Source organism: Zingiber officinale, chromosome 4A, assembly GCF_018446385.1.
Source record: "Zingiber officinale cultivar Zhangliang chromosome 4A, Zo_v1.1, whole genome shotgun sequence".
In the NCBI taxonomy this organism is placed as follows: Eukaryota; Viridiplantae; Streptophyta; class Magnoliopsida; order Zingiberales; family Zingiberaceae; genus Zingiber; species Zingiber officinale.
The window spans coordinates 1,821,569-1,838,249 of NC_055992.1; the positions used below are offsets into that span (position 1 = coordinate 1,821,569).

Below are 16,681 nucleotides of genomic sequence, written 5' to 3' on the forward strand. Positions count from 1 at the left end.
TGTCGACCTGTCTGGACTTATCCTGCACACTCGATCAGAGTGTTAGATCAATAATAAACCTAACTTAACCTATTTGTCATTCATCAAAACCTGGGTTAAATCGTTAGTGCTAACCGCACCAACAGCTTAGACTAGTTCCTGGCCTGCTCTCGACTAATCGGATTTTTCCGGCTCAGACTTTATAGATGGTCTTGGTATTTTTACTAAAGACAAATCTCGACCGACTCTTCAAAGGTCAAATCGTGAAAGATGGGTCCCTCGCCACAGTCTCAGATAAAGCTCGATCGATTCGCCACAACTCATCATCAAGGTTCAGTCCTGGTAGCACATCTGAGCGGTCATCCCAAGATGGTTGTAGCTAAACCTAAGCAGGACGGAAAACACTAAGCGACAACAATATCAGAGAATCGTAACCTCCTGTCAAAGAATAACTGTCAGACGCCAAGGAATATTCCAGTGATCTGCCACTCCCTAAGAGTGGAACCTTTCTTCTACCAATAAGAGGTCGCCGTACAACCTCTCTCACCTGATAAATCCTGACACTCGACATTCTCTAACAACAGTCAGCATCTAAAGGTATGCAACGTCATATAAAAAGGAAGGTCATTTTCCTTGGCCAGGTACACACACATCTGCACTCGTCTTCAACAGTACTTTTTTTCATCATACACTGCTTTCTGGGGAAAAAGACCTAACTTGAACGTCGGAGGACCTACACCGGGGACTTTTCCCCTAATTTATGGTCTTTAACGCTCCAGATGATTGTTTGAGTGTGTGCAGAGTCTAAGTACCACCAGTTCTCCTACCACAGACTTTGGGGGTTCCACTTGTGGGTTCACCTTTCCGACGTGTGTACGCAAGGTGTGTTAAAGTCACCTCTCCGTCAACACCAACGCCATCTCCGTCGTCCTTCGTCTAACTCAGATTTCGGATATAATCATTATATAAGGTAAGTGCCGTAGGGAAAAAACTCCGAGTGCGAAGTTCAAATAAAAGAATTACAAAAAAAGAGATAGGAAAATAATTTGTAAATAAAGAGGAGTCACCTTCAAGTTTAAACGAAAATAATTTATTTATTCAAATGAAAACCAACTTAACATCTATTTAATATTAACCATCTTCTTTTTTTGCAAGAACCCTAATACTTATTTAAATAACCTAAAAAATAAGAAAAAATCTAACAGAAATAAAAAAAAAGCTAATCTTAAAAAAAAATCTAAACTAACTTTTAAAATCTAAACTAATTTGAAAAAAGAAATTAAACCATACAAAGAAAGAGATAAAATTTATATTAATTTCTAGAAAATGAAATTAATTCTAAAAAATTGAAACAAATAAAGGAAAAGTCAAAATATCAAATCTAAAGTTTTGACAACCTAATTAGCTGCTCATCCGAATTTCGAATAAAGTACAATCATGTCAAGAGACCACGAGTTAATCATCTTCTTTGTAAATAATCTCGATTGTCCTTCTTAAAAACCCAAAAGAGAGGTTAATTAGTAGCCTTGTTTTCTTTTCTTCGTAGTTTGAAGGGGAACATAGCTATACCGAGGATATGAATTTATCATGCTATTGGATGCTGTTACATCATACATACTAAATTGAAAAGAATTCGTCCTCAAATTTATAACAGTATTAGAGGTTCTCAACTCGATAAAATCAATTAGCCGATGTTAGGGAGTCCGGATCCTCTGCGCCCGCCTCCCGTGCGCCCTCTGCGCTCGTCGCTACGCGACAAAAAATCCACGCGCTAAGCACGTGCGTTTCTCCGATCAACAAGAATGCTGATCGGTCTTGTTGACCGATCAGCATTCCAAGCAAACTTTTTTTAATTTTTTTTTTTTAAAAAAAAGTATTTACTCTTTTTTATTAGGATTAATATGGATCGAAGTATATTGGACTTGTATAATTATTATATGTATTAGAAACGTTTTTATTTATTATTTTATTTTTTAAAAAAAAATTAAAAAAAGTTTGCTTGGAATGTTAATCGGTCAGCAAGACCGATCAGCATTCCTGCTGATCGGTCTGCTGACCGATCAGCATTCTTGCTGATCGGAGAAACGCACGTGCTTAGCGCGTGGGTTTTTTGTCGCGTAGCGACGGGCGCAGAGGGCGCACGGGAGGCGGGCGCAGAGGATCCGGTCTCTGCACTTCCGCTGTATAAAAATGTCCATCATGGACCCACCACGATCATTTATCTTAGTCATTGTATCTAGCATGACATCATATTCAAAATGAAGTTGGAGTTGCAAGACTAGTGGGAAATCAATGAACATAACACCTTTGGGAGCATCCTGTATCCCATGATTTTCTGCTTGATATTTATTTTTGCCCTTGAGTCGCTCTACCTCAATACACTTTTCAGTTGAGGCACAAACATCATGACAACCCTTTACTTCTAGCTGTAGATCTTAGAATGATGCTTTTCTGGTGGATTTGTAGTCAACATTAATGCCTTCAATATAGCTCATGGGGTGTCCTTAATTCAAACAAATGTTGGATTGCTCCCTCAACCACAATTCCCTTCATCTTATCTTCTAGTTTTTCACATAAAACCCCGTTGAGTTGTTGGACATCATGTTGCATGAAAGAATCATATGTGTCCCAACCAAAAGATTTTGTCAATTCCTTTGTTGTAAAAATGTTGTCTCTATAATGAAGTTTATAGAAAAGACTTTTAAGAGCCAAGGGAATGCTTCCAGATGTCTCTGTTGTTGGTACATGATACACAACCTTTCTGCAATATGGAATATGATACATAGTCTATAGAAGAGAGTTCATGTAACAAGTCGCTCCTTGACTCTTAAGGCCAACATAATCGGTTTTTTTTTTTTTATAGTCATAACTCCAGTAATCTTCAACCTTACGGACACCAATTTCATCCTTAATTACCCACATATCATTAACAAGATATCCTTTACTGGAATTGTAAAGTTCACTTAGAGACATAATTGAAGTAAACCTCCGATCTCTTTAAATTTCTCGTCCATTAAATTGATGTGGTGTATTTCTTCTAATTGTGTACTTCCTACGAATTTGATTGACAACTGCAAGGGCGAACTGTGCATATCTGCTCCAGCCATATATGGTAAAGTGGTTGAATAAGCAACATCAAGGTATATCGACAAGTGGTCTACAATATTTCCCTTGAGAAAAATCAGCACTCGCCACTGTTGATTTTCTGGTGTAGTTGCTTGCTGGACTGATGTAATTGTTGAATAAGTCCCATATTAAGAGTTTTTTGACATTTTTGTTGATTTATATTGATTCGTATACATTGAAGGTGTGAATAAATGCATGCGGAGAGACTCTCTTTCACGCGTGGGTGCGCAAGGGGTGTAAATCCTGGGTCCGGATTGCACTAAACCAAGTTGACTCGTGCTAAGCGCGACCTGCGCACACGAATGTCAGACCGGTCGTGGCAAAATTTGCTCAAGCGGAATACATTAAAGAAAGATTAATGCAAAATCAAAACGGTGAGTAATGATCATTTTTTGATCATTAATGTTGTCCTTCGGGTGCCACTCCGTGACCACGAGTTCACGATGATCGTTGTATCCTGAGAAACAGACGACCCGAGTAAACCTCGAAGTATCCTGAAATTATCTGCTCAGGTTATTTCGACTATAAGTTGAATTTAAATTCCGTGTAAGTTTTAAATTCAACTAAGTCCTCTAAAATCTCCGATATCAGATTGTTTGATTTCTAACAGTAATTTCCTATCGGCTGAGGTTCCTCTGTAAACTCTAGATGAGGTTTCCCATCGTCCTCTTGGTCAAGGGTTGGATCAAGCCCAAGAGAAGTGCTAATCTACTGCTCCTCCTGGTGTTAATTTTCCTCATCAATTTCTTCCTCGTCACAAATTGGCTCCCTAGTTGACTTGGTCTCATCTTTCTCGTAAATTGGATCATCGATAATTTCGATCTTGTTGTCCGTATCTTTTTTTCAAGAAAAAAATTATTTAAATTAAAATAAAATAACTTACGACCATTAAAATCTCAAGCACAATGTGAGACTCGTTAGTCAAAATTTGTCTGTCATGATCTCGACCACGTGCCTCAAGATCTTCAAAATCTTACGCCGCCCCCAGGGCGTAGCGCAGACGGTGGGCGCATGGTATCTCTGGCGTAATGGCCAGAGGTCGATTCTCAGGAACTGACGACCTGGGGTTTACCCCGCCATGCGTCTATGGCCTGTGTACCTGCATGAACCTCCCTCCATATCCGTGGAGCCGGCACTAGGGGGGTCGTTAAGGTAGCGGATCTACCTTTTTTTTTTCAAAATCTTACGCCATTAACAGCAGGAATGACTCCATGATTTGTCTATGTAGACCTTCAAATATTTGATCTTAGTGCTATGATCATAGTGCAAGATTTCCTTAGCCGGAACTTATCTTTCACGACCACGACCAAAACTACGATAATTACCCATGAATCTAAGGCTCTTATTCCAACTGACACAGGGGAAGAAACTCAACCAAACTCAACATCCATTCAATATTAACCACCTTCTTTTTATTAAAGTCCGAACCCTTTATTAGATAACCCAAAAAATAGAAAAAAGGTCGTAAAAGAAAAGTCGCAATGAAAAAAATAAAAAGAACTAATTAAAAAAAGTCTAAATTAGTTTTTTTTTTAAAAATTAATCCTAACAAGAATGAGAGAAAATATATTGATTTTTAGAAAAAAAAACAATTCTAGAAATTTGAAATAAATTAAAGAAGTAAAAAAAACAAATCTATAGTTTTGACGATCAGTTAGCTGATTCCATCTCGTCCGGACTTTGAATAGAATGTAACCATCTCAAAAGGGTGGGGTTAATCATCTTCTTTGTAAATTGCCACAATTGTCCTTCTTCAAGACCCAAAAGGAAGATTAGTAGTCTTGTTTTCTTTTCATCGCAACTCGAAGGGAAACATAGCTGTCATACTGTTGGATGCTCCTGCATTAGGAAGGCCTAGGGAATATGGAGAAATCAATAGTCAAGGTAATGTGATGATTAAATGTCAAGAGAAGGTGACAATTGTGGTCGGTAGATTTCTCTGAGACTTAATCTCCCACTTCTCTTTAGTACAACTCCTAGTTTAGTTCCAATCGATTCCTTAACCCGATCGAGTCACTAGGGCTCAAACTCCCACTTTAAATTTAATCAGTCGATATCTTAAATTTAATTTTAAATTAAACAAATTAATTGAATTAACTTATTTTTTAAAATAAAATTTTGAATTAACCGGTTTAAACTTCTAATTTTCACCCGTGAATTAATTCAGTTTAATCAATATTTTATTTGGTCTTAATAATATTACGACCTTTTTAATTTTGAAAGTTTTCCCCCATTTTTTATAATAAATTTAAAATAAATATAATATTTAAGTTATTTTTAGAAAACCAAAAAAAAAGTTATTTTTTTTTTACAAATCTCCGCGCTTTTATTTCTCTTTGTATTTCTCCAACTTGAAAATAGAGATTGTAATGTGCAATAGAACTAAAAGTTTACCAAACTAATAATTATATTACAAAATCTAAAATTTATAATTATCTAATGTCATCTATGTTGGATATTGGGGCCTTAAATGGACCAAAACGATTTAGAGTAAGGAAGACATCAATTGTTGAAAGTCGTAATTGACTTCAAAATTGAAATCTACGATTCGCGTAGATAGATTTAGACTATTAATTTGCTCAAAACCGATTAAGGGTGAATGAGAAATTAATGTTTAAAGTCAGCCCAAAATAACATTTATTATTCATTAATAAAGTGCATGAGAGAATAGTCCCACATCGAAAATTCTCGATGTGTATTCTCTACTTATTAATGAAGATGTGTTAATGGAGTTAACACAAAAATAAAAGGACAGATTACCCCTTAGCCCAGGGCGGGCAGGTGCTCGCACCTGTGAGCCCGCCACCCGCCACATGCGCACGTGCGCAATGGGCGCTTTGTAGGCGCACTTTGCACTTCACATCCACTCACCCAAAGGACAATCAACCTCTTCATTCAGTATAAATAGAACCTCTTCTACTAGAAGGTTCGCTGGTCTCGGAAGTCGGAGTGCTACGATTTCGAGACGTTCGTTGTCGTTGTATCTTGGGAACGAATTGCAACAATCCGTTATGCACCGTAGCGGAGCAATATCGTTTACGGAGATAGTGTCGAACACTAGCCTCGACGATCAGTTTGCATACTCCAGAAGCTACCAGAGGATTCAACAGTCGTAAACGATATTTCCTGCAAACTGATATGGCTACCAACGACATTCCGACGGCTGTTCCGACCGCCATTCCGACAACCATTCCGCACGGAGAAAAGCCAGAGAAATTCACCGGAACCGACTTCAAAAGATGGCAGCAGAAGATGCTGTTTTATCTAACAACGCTAAGCCTTGTACGGTTTTTGCACGAAGACACGCCAGCTGCTACGGAAGGTAGTAAGGCTGCTAGCGATGCGTGGTCTCACGGAGATTTTCTGTGCCGCAATTATATACTCAACGCCTTGGACAACACGTTATATAACGTATATTGTTCTCTGGAGACGGCGAAATCTTTGTGGGAATCCCTTGAGAAGAAATACAAGACCGAAAATGCTGGATTGAAGAAATTCATCGTCGGTCGGTTTTTGGATTTCAAGATGGTGGACTCAAAAAGCGTCTCATCTCAAGTCCAAGATATGCAATTAATAGTGCATGATCTGGACGCCGAAGGCATGAAGCTGAACGAGACATTCACAGTTGCTGCGGTAATTGAGAAGCTCCCTCCGTCATGGAAGGATTTCAAGAATTACCTAAAGCACGAGCAAAAGGAGATAGGGCTGCAAGACCTGATCCTGAGGCTACGAATAGAGGAGGATAATCGAAAGTTATCCGACTCCAGATGAACCAAACGGACTATAGACGAAATGTCCAACCTGGTCGAGCCGAACGCCAAAAAGCCGAAGCAGTTCAAAAAGAAGGCTCAAGCAAAGAAGTTCAAAGGCTCCTGCTACAACTGTGAAAAGGCAGGACACCTATCCAAGGACTGCAGACGCCCAAAGAAGCCAACCAAGGGGCCAAAGGATGTTGCGAATCATGTCGCAACCTCTCTTGAGGACTTGGATCTCACTGCGGTTGTATTTGAAGCCAACTTGGTGGATACCAACCCAAAGCAGTGGTTCATTGATACTGGAGCAACTCGTCATATCTGTTCCGATAAAGCGATGTTCTCCAAGTATACTCCAATAAATGGCAGGAAGCTCTATATGGGTAATTCCACGACGTCGCCAATTGTTGGACTCGGAAAGGTTGTTCTGAAGATGACGTCCGGAAAGGAGCTAACACTCATTGATGTACTTCATGTTCCCGACATCAGTAAGAACCTAGTTTCTGGAGCGGCATTGGTCAAGGCCGGATTTAGGCTAGTGTTCCAGTCAGACAACTTTGTACTTACGAAGAATGGTGTCTTCGTAGGAAAGGGGTACCTAGAAAAGGGTCTATTCAAAATGGTTGTAATGCTTGTACTCCGAAATTTTGATGGTAATAAAATAAATGCTTCCAGCTATGTTGTTGAGTGTTTTAATTTATGGCATGATCGACTCGGACATGTGAATAATAATACTCTCAAACGTCTCGTCAAATTAAATTTATTACCAAACGTCAATGTTGACGGAACACACAAATGTGAAGTGTGCGTGGAAGCGAAAATGACGAAACTACCTTTTCATTCGGTGGAAAGGACAATAATTCCTCTAGAGTTAATACATAGTGATCTATGTGACTTGAAATTTGTGCAAACTAGAGGAGGTAAAAATGTTTTATTACTTTTATCGATGACTGCACAAAGTTCTGTTATGTCTTTCTTTTAAGAAGTAAAGACGAAACCCTAGAGGCATTCAGAACCTATAAAACAGAAGTTGAAAACCAACTTGACAAACGAATTAAAATAATTCGAAGCGATAGAGGTGGAGAATATGGTGCACTGTTTGATGAATTTTGTACAGAATCTGCCATTATCCATCAAACAACAGCGCCTTACTCACCTCAATCAAACGGTGTTGCCGAACGTAAAAATCGGACACTAAAAGAAATGATGAATGCCTTGGTGATAAATTCAGGCTTACCTCAAAACTTGTGGGGGGAAGCAATATTATCGGCAAATCACATTCTCAACAGAATCCCTCATAAGAAAAATGATAAAACTCCATATGAACTATGGAAAGGCCGCGAGCCATCGTACAAATACCTGAAAGTGTGGGGGTTCTTGGCAAAGGTCGAAGTACCTAAACCAAAGCAAGTAAAGATCAGACCTAAAACGTTCGATGCGATATTTGTCGGATATGCCCATAATAGTAGTGCATATCGTTTCCTAGTTCACAAATCAGACATTCCTGATATACATGTGGGAACAACCATAGAATCTCGGAATGCGATATTCTTTGAAAATGTATTCCCAAATAAAAAGGGAAACGTTGAAAGTGATAACAACGGAAGTTCAAACAAAAATGACGTTACCGAACTTAGCTGTTATAAAAGGACTATTGACGATCAAAGTGAAGAGCCACGTCGTAGCAAACGGGCTAGAGTTGAGAAATCGTTCGGGCCAGATTTCATGACTTTCATGTCAGAAATGGAACCAAGAACATTAAGTGAAGCTCTCTCTAGACCCGATGCTCCAATGTGGAAAGAAGCTGTCAATAGTGAAATTGAGTCTATCTTGAATAATCATACTTGGGAATTAATAGACCTTCCTTCTGGTAATAAACCATTAGGTTGTAAGTGGATACTAAAACGTAAGTATAAAGCTGATGGATCAATTGACAAGTATAAGGCCAGACTTGTAGCCAAGGGGTACAAGCAAGAGGAAGGCCTTAATTACTTCGATACATACTCACCGGTGACAAGGATTACGTCCATACGAGTGCTAATAGCCATTGCAGCACTGTATGACCTTGAAATACATCAAATGGATGTTAAGACTGCGTTCTTAAATGGTGAGTTGGAAGAAGAAATTTATATGGAGCAACCCGAAGGGTTCATGGCTCCTGGAAATGAGAAAAAGGTGTGTCGACTTGTTAAGTCGTTGTACGGACTTAAGCAAGCGCCTAAACAATGACACGAAAAATTTGACAAAGTAATGCTGTCAAACGAATTCAGAATAAATGAATGTGACAAATGCATTTATGTCAAAAACACACCTGAAGGCTATGTAATTGTCTGTCTATACGTAGACGACATGCTAATAATAGGCAGTAATCATGATGTAATCATGACTACAAAGAAAATGTGGACCAGAAATTTTGATATGAAAGATATGGGTCAAGCAAATGTTATATTGGGAATTAAAATTCTCAGGACATCAAAAGAGATAGTTTTAACACAATCCCATTATGTAGAATCTGTATTGAAAAAATTCAATGCGTACGATCTCTCTACAGTGAAAACACCTATGGATCTAAGTCAATACTTAGCGAAAAACCATGGTGAGACCATATCGCAGTTAGAATATTCTCGGATAATAGGCAGTTTGATGTATCTCACAAACTGCACACGTCCGGATATTGCCTGTACGGTCAACAAACTAGGTCGTTTTACGAGTAATCCAAACGACACCCATTGGAAAGCATTAATGCGAGTTCTCAGATATTTGAAATATACTATGAACTATGGATTACATTATGGAAAATATCCCGCTGTGTTGGAAGGATATTGTGATGCTAATTGGATATCAGATACAAAAGACTCCAAATCCACTAGTGGATACGTATTCACGATCGGTGGGGGAGCAGTATCTTGGAAATCCACTAAGCAGACTTGCATTGCTCGGTCAACTATGGAATCCGAGTTTATAGCACTAGACAAAGCAGCTGAGGAAGCTGAATGGCTGCGGAATTTCTTGGAAGATATTCCTAGCTGGGTGAAACATGTGCCTGCCGTACTAATCCACTGTGATAGTCAATCGGCGATTGGAAGGGCACAGAGTAATATGTATAATGGGAAGTCACGACATATACGTCGTAGACATAATACCATTAGGCAGTTGATCTCAAATGGAGTGATTGCAATCGACTATGTTAAGTCCAAAGATAATTTGGCAGATCCTCTAACGAAGGGGTTGAGTCGAGATCAAGTATACTGCTCATTAAGAGGAATGAGATTAAAAAATCTACAACTAAAAACGACTGTAGCGGTAACCCAACCTTGTTGACTGGAGATCCCAAGATCTTGGTTCAATGGGACAACGAAGTTACAGAAGTTGTGGTCCAACACATTAAATAGTTTATCTCTATCCCAATCCTAGGATGAATATGTGCTGTCCTACCTCATGTAGTGAGGTTAAGCTTATGCTTTTAGTGACTTCTATACCTGATAAGGTGGAGTATGGTAGGATACTCTTGATAGAAGTGTCACCTATGTGAGTGTGAAGACAGGGCGCTTCATTGAAACACTCATGAATCAAAGATGGTATCCATGGCCGAAACGGAATCAACCATGAGAACCTAAAGTAGGTGAGATAGATCTCTGTGTGGATGTTATTGTCTCGGTATACACCAACAGCTGAGCAGTTCAAGACATCACGTTCATTGCGCAGCCTAGTATACTCGATAGCATTTCACTACGGAAGGTTCAAAGCCACAAGCTACCTCTCCCGATGCAGTGACTTATCGATTGGACTCTTGTAAAATGTCAGCATGCATACACGCATTGCATTAATTTCCATTCATGTGGGGGATTGTTGGATATTGGGGTCTTAAATGGACCAAAATGATTTAGAGGAAGGAAGCCATCAATTGTTGAAAGTCGTAATTGACTTCAAAATTGAAATCTACGATTCGCGTAGATAAATTTAGACTATTAATTTGCTCAAAACCGATTAAGGGTGAATGAGAAATTAATGTTTAAAGTCAGCCCAAAATAACATTTATTATTCATTAATAAAGTGCATGGGAGAATAGTCCCACATCGGAAATTCTCGATGTGTATTCTCTACTTATTAATGAAGATGTGTTAATGGAGTTAACACAAAAATAAAAGGACAGGTTACCCCTTAGCCCAGGGCGAGCAAGTGCTCGCACCTGTGAGCCCGCCACGTGCGCAATGGGCGCTTTGTAGGCGCACTTTGCACTTCGCACGTACGCATCGTCGCGAGGAGCATTGTGGAGCTTAAATTTATGCTACAGGTGACATTGCAGTGCCTGCGTGGCACTCGGGTAACGTGTCAGGTTCGTACCTGACGTGGCAGCACCTATGCGGCATCCTCGTGGGCAAAGGGAGATGACTGGACAGTTGACTTAGGGAATGGATGGCTACCGTTGATCAACGTTGATCAAATAGGTATGATGGATCGCTTGTGATGCGATCTAGAGCGTTGGATCGCAAAGAGTAACGATCTGACGACTTCGGATGAGACTTGATCTGAAGCATCGAATCAATGGATTCAGATCCGATGGCCGATGACAATAGGCGGGATTTGAGGGTCACAACTCCTCAGATCTGGTGGATGAGATTGAAGTGGGCTTGGTGAAGGGTTACAACCCTTCAGAATGGATGATCTAGATCGATCCAGCCCAAGGAACACATCCACTCACCACAATCAACCTCTTCATTCAGTATAAATAGAACCCTCCAGAGATGGAAAATTCACTCAATTCACTCAATCCTTTCTTCTCTTCCTCAAGCATTCATCTCATCTTGTGCATTCAAGAGTCCAAGAAGTCTACTAGAAGGTTCGCTGGTCTCGGAAGTCGGAGTCCTACGATTCCGAGACGTTCGTCGTCGTTGTATCTTGGGAACGAATTGCAACAATCCGTTAAGCACCGTAGCGGAGCAATATCGTTTACGGAGATAGTGTCGAACACTAATCTCGACGATCAGTTTGCATACTCCAGAAGCTACCAGAGGAATCAACAATCTAAAACAAATCTAATGTTTAAGAACATAATAATTTCTTTTTACAAAAAATAGAGATTAAAAATAGGAAAATGATATTTTTTAAAAAATGAAAATAAATAAAAACTTTATCAAATCCAATCAAAAGCTTAGATTTTCAAATTGCTAGTGGGGTTTAAAATATGTTCCCATTTACAACTATAATTTATATTAATTTTCATCCTATATAACTAAACTCAATAATGATTTGAAATCAACGATTCAACCCTTTGAAATCGTCAATTTAATGATTCGAGAAATGTAACTTTTAATATTAATCTTTTAAGATAGTTATAATTATGGTTCAAAAATCATTGGTTAGGATTCGACTCATAATTCACTATGATTTAATATTAATATTATTTTTTAAAAAAATATTTAAAATTTATAATTTTAATATATATATAAATTTGATGTGTTGGATAATAATAATATATATAATTTTATTATTAAACAAATTATATTTTTGAATAAATTTATTATTTGATATATTACACAAATCAATATAAAATGATAAAATAAGAAGTAATTAAAAGTCAAATGAAATTAATAAATTTAATGAGTTTAGGTAAAATAGTCAAATCAAGTTAAATACATACTAAAATTAGCTATATATGGAATGATTGAATAGTCCAAAGAATTAAAAATAATTAGACAATAAAATTGATTTTAATTGAAAGATAAAACAATTTCACTTCAGAATATCTAAATTAAATAGGTTGAAAAGTTAATTTTATTAGAAAGATAGGATATGCTAATTAATATTAAACCGCATCATTAATATATTAAAATATGATAAATAAAAAGTTAAAATCGAAAATTCTAAAAAAAATAAAAAATGAACTGTCGATTCAAATCGATTGTTAAAACTTATGATTCAACCACCTATTTGCTGGTTCATTAAGCGCCCAATCCTTAATGGATCCAGCCCTACATGTTGAACCGGATTAATGAGTAATTTGCCTATTGAACTAGTCAATGGGTAACTTATATGTTGACCAACTATAATTAAAAAAATAATAAATTGACTATTAATAGATGGTTGAACCGTACAATTGACTAGTCAACAGGTGCCTTTTTATATCATTTTAGTGTAAAAGGGACATCAGATCTCCTTCAATAGAGACCTCGAAACTTGGATCATTTTGGTACAGGTGAACAGTGCAGCACCAAGATGGTACTGTACTGTTCACTTGCACCAATTTGGTGTCAGTACGGATTTTTAAAATATATTATACTTTAATAAGCAAGTTATATCTAAAATATTTTTAAGTGTCATTAGTTTGGTGAAAATATTTTTTAAAAAATTTATCACAATTGTTTGTGATTGTATATTATTTTTAAATATTAAATATTAGTATGTTTATTAAATTATTTCTAACAAATTTACAAAAATACTAATATTAATTTTCTTGTAACTAAAAATGTAATATCATAAAAATTAATAGTAATTATTATCATAATAAAAATATTTAACAAATTAATATATATGTTGAATAATAAATTATAAGATGAAAAAATAGAATATTCTAAAGAATATTTCTTTTAATGTAGGAAATAGTGTCCATTCAAGTTGAAAAAAGTTTTAGTGCTCAAATGACACCAAATTAGTGTTGAAAGTACACCAAAATAGACTTTGTGGTTGGAGATGATCTTAGGAGCCCAACTCTTAATCTACCTGTCTCTATAGATCTAACTCGTTGGTTATATTTAGGTTTGAGTATTTGGACCTGACTTGTGGACAGGTCTATAAATTATCAGATCAAAGTCTATCTCTCTTAATTGCTTCTTTGTATCTTGAACCTTAGAAAGAAAAAAGATAATAAATCCGTTATCTTAATTGCCCCATAGTAACGATCCTACGGATATGAGAGAAAGTGAATGTAGATACATTGGCGATAGACATCTTGAACCTTAGAAGTATTGCCACTTTTTTGTCTCAAAAATTGCTCTATCTCATTGTCGGTAAATTAAATGTCGTCGATATCCATATTTGGATTGACTATTTTTTTTTTCTATGTTGAGATTGAGATGACGAAGCTTATTCCATTTGATGCAAGATCAATCTAAATTTAAAAATGGTCATAACTTTTGATTCAAAATATGAAATCAGACTCTGTTGAATCTCACGTATACAGAATTTAAAAATCTATATTTATTATTGGGTACCGTAATTGTCAACTTTCTAACTCAAATTCTACCATTTAAGGCCTCCACCAAGTATTTGATGATTTTATTATTATTTTTAATAATTTTTATTTTTATAATACTTACAGTAATTTTAATATTTCTAATATTTATCGATAATAGTTTGTCTATATCAATAGACTATTCTTTTAATTCCTATTTCTTCCTAAGATTTTTCTTGCATTCTTTTATTAAGAAAGATACTTTTTCTAGTAAATCTAACGAGTTTCACTTTGGTTCTCTATTTTAAAATTTTGCTATAATCTACCTTCTTGTTAGCTCGTAATCACTACCATGTCTGACATTATCATTAAAATTGGGGAATTAAAGTGATCCTAATTTTAAAATTAGAGAGGAGAGCAAAGAAAAATAATAAAATGAGTTGCATATTTATTGAGTTCGAAGAATAATAAATATTAAATCATAACAATTGATAAAAATTAATTAAATAATCTCAACTATTTAAAAAAATAAAAAATCTTAACGTTCGAAACTATCGATTCCAATGATTAGAATCATGAGCCTATGTTGCAGTTCAAATATCTGATTCAATAGTTATATTTGGGCTTGAATAAGAACCGACCCGACTCAGTTGGTTCAAGCTCGTGTAACCAAGTAATAGATAATCAACTCATTGACTCAGTTATGAATTAGGCCCGGTCCAGGGTCAAGCCTATGCACAACTTATAAATAACTAAGCACCTATATCTATTTTCCTTAGGGTACGTTTGGTTCGGGGTTATTCTTGATAACCTTGGTTATCCATCCAAGGTTATCAACAAAAATCTTGTTTGGTTTAGGTATTCGATGATTCCCAAGTAATGTTTCATTCCTGACACGTCAGCAAAAGGGTCATGCAACCTGGAATCGGAAAACCTCAGAAAACTAGGGGGCGTTTGGTACGCGTATTTTCCATTTTCATTTTCTGGAAAACGCGCGTTTTATGGAAAATGGTGTTTGGTTTGCGTTTTCCGCGCGCGTTTTCTAAAAAATTGGCTATCGTTTTCTAGAAAAACAGAAAATGACAAAAAGTCGTTTTCTGTTTTCTAGAAAACACGCGTTTTCCAGAAAATGAAAATGAAAATGGTGCAAACCAAACGCAAGGTTTTTCTTGATTCCGGGGTTAGCGAATTTTTTTTACCAAAAATACCCTCCGATAAGAAAAAACATGAAAAAAAAAGAGAAAAAATGTAAAAAATATTAAAAAATGTAAAAAAATAAAATAATATTTTTAAAAATTTAAAATTTATTTTTTAAAAAATAAAAATTTTAAAAATAATTTTTTTTAAAAAAATATTTTTTTAAAAAAAATAAAAATTTTAAAAATGTTAAAAAATTTAACAAATTTAAAAATTTTTAAAAAAATTTTTAAAATAAAATAAATAAATAAAAAATAAAATAAAAAAATGTAAAAAAAAGAAAAAATATATATAAATAATATAAAAATATAAAAACATTAAAAAAATAAAAAACACATAAAAAAGTAAAAAAATATAGAGGAAAAAAAAAGTAAAAAACATTAATAAATAAATAAATAATAATAATAATAATAATAATATTATTATTATTATATATAGTTGGTTTTGTAATTGAGGGTAATACGGTAAAATATTAAACTAGGGTATTCATTAAAACCTTCAAACAAACAAGTTTTTGTTGCATTACCTAGGTTGAACCAAACAACATTTGGTTATGTTTTATTCCCAATAACCTTGGTTATGTGATTACCTAGTAATCACATAACCAAGATTATACATGATGACTTGAACCAAACGCACTCTTAGGGTTTTCATAAAAAGAGATATTTGAAGAAGATATTTATCTAAATATCTTCAATTATAAATATTCTCCATTGGAGAGGATAATGTGGAGGGGATTTGAAATCGGACATAGTTTTCTACCCATCTTCTTTTTTTTATCAGATTAGACTTGAATTGTGTTCAATTAGCAAAATCAACATGTGGTGTATATATAAAGAACTTTTAAAAAACTTATTCTTTTTATTTTGATCTAATGACTTAACTAGTATAGGAAATAACATTGACAGCCTCCACTCGTGTCCTAGCTCGTCTGAGAGCTAGATTCGCTTCAATTGCTTGTCTCTTACCCTCAGCTCCACTCAAATTAGCTTCAGCTATTTCAAGAGCTTGTTGAGCTTCTTGCGGATCAATGTCAGTACTTATTTTCGCATCATTTCCTAAAATGATGATTTCATTATTATCTATTCTAGCAAAACCACCCATCAGAGCCACCGTTAACCATTAGTCGTTGTTAAGACGTATTCTCAAAAGACCTATATCTACAGCCGTGGCAATGGGGGCGTGGTTTGGTAATAAGTTATGCCCGTTATTTTTCTCCTTTGGATTTTATAAAAAAATAATTAAAAAAAATATTTTATGATGAAATTTAGAAAATTTGAGAGATCTATATTTAATATGTGGTATATTTAATCTTATAATTTAAGATAGTTAATAAATAAAATATTTGATTGACGATGTTATTGCGGATTGCTCGAACTAATCTATAAATGTTTTATTTACTTTTATTTCATAAAATTTCAAATTAATAATTATTTGATAATCTAAAAACAATAAT

General features: G+C 35.5%; 1 pseudogene; it reads right to left on the minus strand.

Annotated features, from left to right (window-relative positions):
* Window positions 1-2,039: 2,039 nt before the first annotated feature.
* LOC121969098 lies at window positions 2,040-16,329 on the minus strand (annotated as a pseudogene).
* Window positions 16,330-16,681: the final 352 nt, after the last annotated feature.